A 6332-nucleotide genomic window follows, 5' to 3' on the forward strand; every position below is an offset into this window, starting at 1 on the left:
ACAAAGGAACTATAAAAATATAAACACAAAGTACCTTTTATACAAACAAAGTTAGATCTAAATAATTCAAGTAATATTTACTGTGCATGGGCAGATAAAGCTAATATAATGAACAAAATGACAATTTTACCCAACTAGTCTATGTATATATTCCCATCTCAATTAAATTACTAAAAATTTCTCTTACTAAGTCAGAAAAAATAATAACAGGGTTCATTCGGGAGAGCAAAGGGTCAGGAACTTCAAGGAAACCAAGAGGAAAATATGTGAAGAAATTAGATTTGGTAATATCAGACTTTAACCCATATAAGGTGAAAGCAGTGTTGAAGTGCAAAATGGAAAATTTTGATTATTTTAAATTAAAATTTTCCTGTATAAATAAAACCTATGTAGCCAAGAGTACAGGGAATGCAGAAAATTGAGGGGGAGGGGGGAAAGGGAATCTCTCAAAGCCAATCTGGATAGAATGGAGTAGGAATATTGTTGTGGTGTAGGAAATGATGACTTCATGAATTTAGAAAAATATAGAAAGACGTAGTCTAATGAAGGAAGATCCTGTCTGCCTTCAGAGAAACAGATAACAAATGGAAATAAGCACAACCTGGTCCTATGTACTGTGTCTAAGTGTATATGTGTTTATCTATGCATATGTATGAATATATTTATATATATGCATATGTGTGTGGGCATATGCCTATGTGTTTATGTCTGTATTTGTGCTTAATTGTAGCCTTCTTGGGTGAGGAAGGAATGGGAAAAATAAAATAAAAAGTACATAGCAGAGGACAAAGGAAATCATAAGGAAACAAAGAAAAGATGGACAACTTTGAAAATACTGTGCAATATTCACTGTACAGGTTTTCTTGAAATGGAAATTCATTGTTATACACTGAATCTTCTCTTATGTTCTGCTGTGTGCATGTCATTTTTTTCTTTTCTTATTTTGCATTTAATTTTAAAATTAATTTAAAAACAGAAAGAGAAAGATTCCCAGATTAGAATCAGAGGGCTAAGTGAAAAATAGAATGCACCAGCTACCTCCCAAAAGAAAACTCAAAATGGAGACTCCCAGGAAGGTGATAGCCAAAATCCTATTTTCAAGTCAATGAAAAAATACCGCAAGCAGCCAGAGTGAATGATTCAAGTACCAAAGAGCAATATTTAGGATCATGTAAAATGTATAAGCTGTTGTTCTAAAGAAGGAGAGAGATTAAAACACAATATCCCAAAAGGCAAACGATATGGGCTTATAGTCAAGTAGAACCTATCCAGGAAAACTCAGTATAATCCAACAGGGGTGAGGAACAATGGTTTGTTCCTTAATAGAATAGAGGTTTTTGAATCATTATGAAGAGACTAGAGATGAGTAGAAATTTTGAAATACATGTGCAAGCGCAGGAGTCAAGAGAAACATAAAAAAGTTTCATAGAAAATTTGGTCAGAGACAAACTAGACAGAACAAGACTTTATCAGACAACTCTTCAGAGAATTCAACAATCAGTTTGTTTTCCAAACCAACAGTGGGGATTCTACCATATGTACTTAATTCAATAAATCAATACAACACCTTCACAGAAATGAAAGAGAATATGATGAAGCTTTTAGTTTTTAAGTCTTTTTTATTTGTTAAAGACTATGAAAATAATTATATAAGAAGGAATCCATGTGACAACAGGTTTATAAGCATAGCGACTCTAGAGTAGTGTAGTGGAAAGATCACTGGATTTTGGAATCAGGAGAACTGGAATCCCACTCCAGTTACCTACTACTTTACATCAGTCACTTTCCTTCTCCCACAAGGAGGTATGCATATAACATAGTTCTAGAACAGTATCATTTTGAGTTCTTTGGGAAGTAAACAGTGTATTGCTACAAACCCAGAACAACCAAAGTACAAATATTTGTACCTTAGGGTTTTCCAACAATTAAAATTTTCTGTATACCCATTCATGAAAATACATGATTTGGACAATTTTCAAACAGTGCCCTATTAAAAATGTACTTTAAAATCTTCAATAAACTGATAAATATTGAGTAACTATATGACCTTATATAATCACAGAATTTGGCAATTAGAAGGGGTTTTAGCAGCCAAAACCAGACATAAAACCTCCTTCAGTGTCTGTTATCTACTTGAAGTTAAATTGCAAAGGATCAGGAAGTAACCCCAGGCCAATATATAAGGGAATTTTAGAATAATACAATGACAATACTTAGAGAGTTGGAAGGGATCCTAGAGGCCATTTAGTTTGATCCTCTCATTTTGTAGATGAAAAAGCTGAGGTTCAAGGAAGTTAGTTGGGTATCAGAGGCAGGATTTGAACCAAAGTCTTATGAGTTTAGAACCACTTTTCTTTCCATTGTACCACATTGCACCTTGCCACCCAGCCCACAACCCCATCCGCACTTTGTAGATGAGTAATAAAAACCCAGAGAAATTAGTTGTCTTGTCAAAGATTAAGTAGGCTATAAGTATCTGAGATGCAGTTTGAACATAGGTCTTTCTGACTGCAAAAGGACAAGAAATCAATTTGTCTTAAAACCCACAAAGACCTTTGGAGATCAATGGACAGACAAACTCAACAAACATATTTCAAAGACTTGGTCATCTACCTCAAACATGCACCAGTTTAGACTATGGAGTTCCACACAAACACTTTGTCCTGCACATAGACACTAGCTTTGAAATATTCCTATCCCAAAAAAGTGACACACCAGAAACTGGTTGCATTTTCCAAAACAAGGATGAGTGACAGCAAGACTCATCATTCTATACATAAACTAGAACTCTTGAATTTGTAGTATGCTGTCACTCCGTGGTTCATTATCTACACATATGAAACAAACTTCCAAGTGTGGATTGACAACCATCCCTTGACATTAAGTACCAGATTAGATGCTGCTTGACAGAGATGTGTAGCAGCGCTAGACAATAGCAAATGCTATATATTGTACTGGACAGGAAAGCCTAATAGAGATGCAGATGATCTGTTATGGAGATGATTTGATACCAAAGTTATGATATTGCCTAAGGAAGGAACAAAAGCTATATGGGATATTCAGGCAGCTCAGATGCAAGCAAATGACAGAATAATGTAGAATTTCTTGAAGATCAAATGCCAATGGCATACACGAGCACTGTTTCATTGAACCAATCTCCTCAGTCTCTATTGTCTGTAGGTGACTGACATTGAAATTGGATGACTGATGAGAGCAGGAGAAAAGCAAATGATATAAATGAATAAGAAAGGCTACAATTCTGGAGGACTCATGTTTCAGTCCTTTGAGGGTTTCCTGACCTTGGTACAACAGAAAGTTTGATTTGTATAGCCAAATGCTACACTGGACTGTCACCGAACCCATAGCATCTAGGTGGTATAGTGGCACTGGGCCCAGAGTCAGGAAGATCTGCATTCAGATATTACCTCAGACACTCACTAGCCATGTGACCCTGGGCATGACCTCAGTTTCCTCAGTGGCATAATAGGCGTGATAATAGCATCTATCTTATAGTTGTTATGAACATAAAATGAGATAATATTGTGAAGAATCCTGAGACATAGTATGGGCTTAATAAATGTTTATTCCCTTCCGTTACCCCCTCCACATGTGGTTCCAGGAAGCAGTTATTTTGCTATGGTTATGCAGGCTTGTAGGATGACTGTACATACGAGTTAAGACAGTATCCTAGAGCTACCAAAAACCTATGTTTTACTGTTCCAGGCATTAGGATAGACATTAAACAACACTAAGAAGTATGAGAAATGTTAAATTGTGTCCAAAGTAGAATACTGCCAAATTGTTCCATGTATTTGATAAATATAAGCATTAATAAACCTTTGGAATTTGTGTGCGCTGACTTTATACCTCTTTCAGGAGATAGTAAGAATATAAACAATATTTTGGTGATTACTGCTCATCCTACAATATGTGGAGATGCATACCAACTGAGGATCCAGAAAGTTTCCATGATAACTAAAGTGATTGGGAAAATATTTCTTAGTATATAGATAGCCTTCTTGCTGGTCTTGATTTAAACCAAGGCAAAGACTTTGAAAGAAATACAGCATGTTGGTTTAGGTTAACATCAACAAGTTTACAACTGCATCTTACCATCTTTACATCTTCACCAAGCTCAGAACATGAGCATTTCAAACCCTTACTCCTAAACATTTTAGGGACATAGTCCAGAGCACAAATCTCAGTGGAGTCCACATAAAGTATTCTTGATACATAGGTATGACTTTAACAGGAATCAGGCCATAAATTTCATAGCATATCTTTTGATATTTGGTTGAGAACCATACTACCTTGTGCTTTGAAGTCTCTGAGGACTGAAAAAATAATCATTATATCCCCTAGATAAGGGTAAAGCTTTAAAAAACAAGATTGTAAAGGATATGAGGTTTTGACAAGCCATTTGAATATAAAAAGGTCAGAATAGCACCTATTAGAGACAATGTCCCTGTACCACTGTTCATTTAGAGCCAGAGGATAGAATTAGAATTGTAAAAAAAAACATGAGGAGTGAAAAAAAGGGTACCTAGCAGCATTATATCTCAAATGATACTGCAAAATAACAATCTTCAAAATAATTTAGCACTAGTTAAAAAAAAGAGAAGTGGATCAGTAGAACAGATTAAGTACACAGCATAACTGAACAAATGAATCTAGTATCCAATAAAGGCAAAGACACCAGCTACTAAGGGTAAGGACATACTATTTGCTAAAAACTGGAAAGAAAATTGGACAGGAGATGGAAGAAATTAGATTTAGATCACTACCTTACACTGTATTCAAAAATAAACTCCAAATGGAAGTGTGACACGGATACAAAAGGTTACATCATAAACAAATTAGAGGAATAAAGAAAAACTTAGTTTTTATATTTAGGATAAGAGAATAGTTCATGACCAAACATGAGAGAGAGAAGATTACAAAAATCAAAATAGAAAATTATGATTTCATGAAATTAAAAAAAAGGCTTTTACATAAACAAATCCAGTGAAACTAAGGTTAAAAAGGAAATGGTTGAGAAAAGAAAACTCTTTGCATCAAGTTCATTTGTTAAAAGTCTCTTCACCAAGACATATAAGTAAATAATGCAAATTTCTATGAATAAGAGTCATTTTACAATTGATGTATGGTCAAAAGACATGGGCAGGTACTTTCCATAGGAAGAAATCTGCTATGTATAGACATATAAAAAGTTCCAAAATATTACTAACTAGGAAAGTACAAATTAAGGCAACTCTAAGCTTTCACCTTAAATCTATCACGTTGTCAACTTTGACAAAAAGGGAAGATGACAAATATTGGAAGGGTTGTAGAAAAACTGAGACATTGATGTTTTCTTGAAACTGTGAATTGATAAAACTAGTCTAGAAAACAATGGAGAGCTACATTTTCAAAATTATTTAATTATATATATCCTTTGTATTATACTACTGCTAAATTTATACTACAAAAAGATCAAAGACAAAGGAAAATATCTACAATGTTTACTATATATGTATGTATGTATGTATTTATGTGTCTATATATGTATATATGCATATATACAAATACAGACATATACATGCATATGTATATACATATTTATGGTGGCAAAGAACTGCAAACTAACAGTATTTATTAATTGGGAGATGATTGAACAGATTATTATACATGAATATAATGGAATAATATTATGCTATAAGAAATGAAGATATGTATTATTTCAGATAAATGTGGGAAGACTTAAATGAACTGATACAAAATGAAGTGAGCAGAAGCAGGAAAACAATCCATACTATAACATCTCATTGTAAAAATAAATGGTTTATGAAGACTTACCTGATCAATACAATGATTAATCATAATTCCACAGTGCAGGTCATAAAGAATGCTACCCATCTCCTAATGGTTGCTGTCCATTATTCTCAAAGAGGACCAAAATGGCATTACTGTGTTAAAATGAAGCTAAAGTGTGTTTGACTATGGCTTATCAGAACTATATGAACTTGGATGGTTCCACCACAGGTCAGGCACATATTGTTTCACGTCAACATTTGGAGTGGAGTTGTCCCTAAATTTGTGCATCTCATACTTCCTTTTGAGCTACTACAATTCTGTTTTGCTCGTAGATCACAGTGGCTTCTTTGATGAAGGCACAACCTGGTGGGTGGTCCCATGCCAACAACTCCCATGCTATGTAATTGATTCCAAAGTTCTTCAGAGAGACCTTGAGCATGTCCATGTATTACTTCTTCTGATCTCTGTGTGAGTGCTTGCCTTGCCTTGTGTGAGTTCTCTGTAAAAATCTTTTAAGCAAACATATGTTTGACATTTAA

This window comes from Notamacropus eugenii, chromosome 2, assembly GCF_028372415.1.
Source record: "Notamacropus eugenii isolate mMacEug1 chromosome 2, mMacEug1.pri_v2, whole genome shotgun sequence".
Taxonomy (NCBI): Eukaryota; Metazoa; Chordata; class Mammalia; order Diprotodontia; family Macropodidae; genus Notamacropus; species Notamacropus eugenii.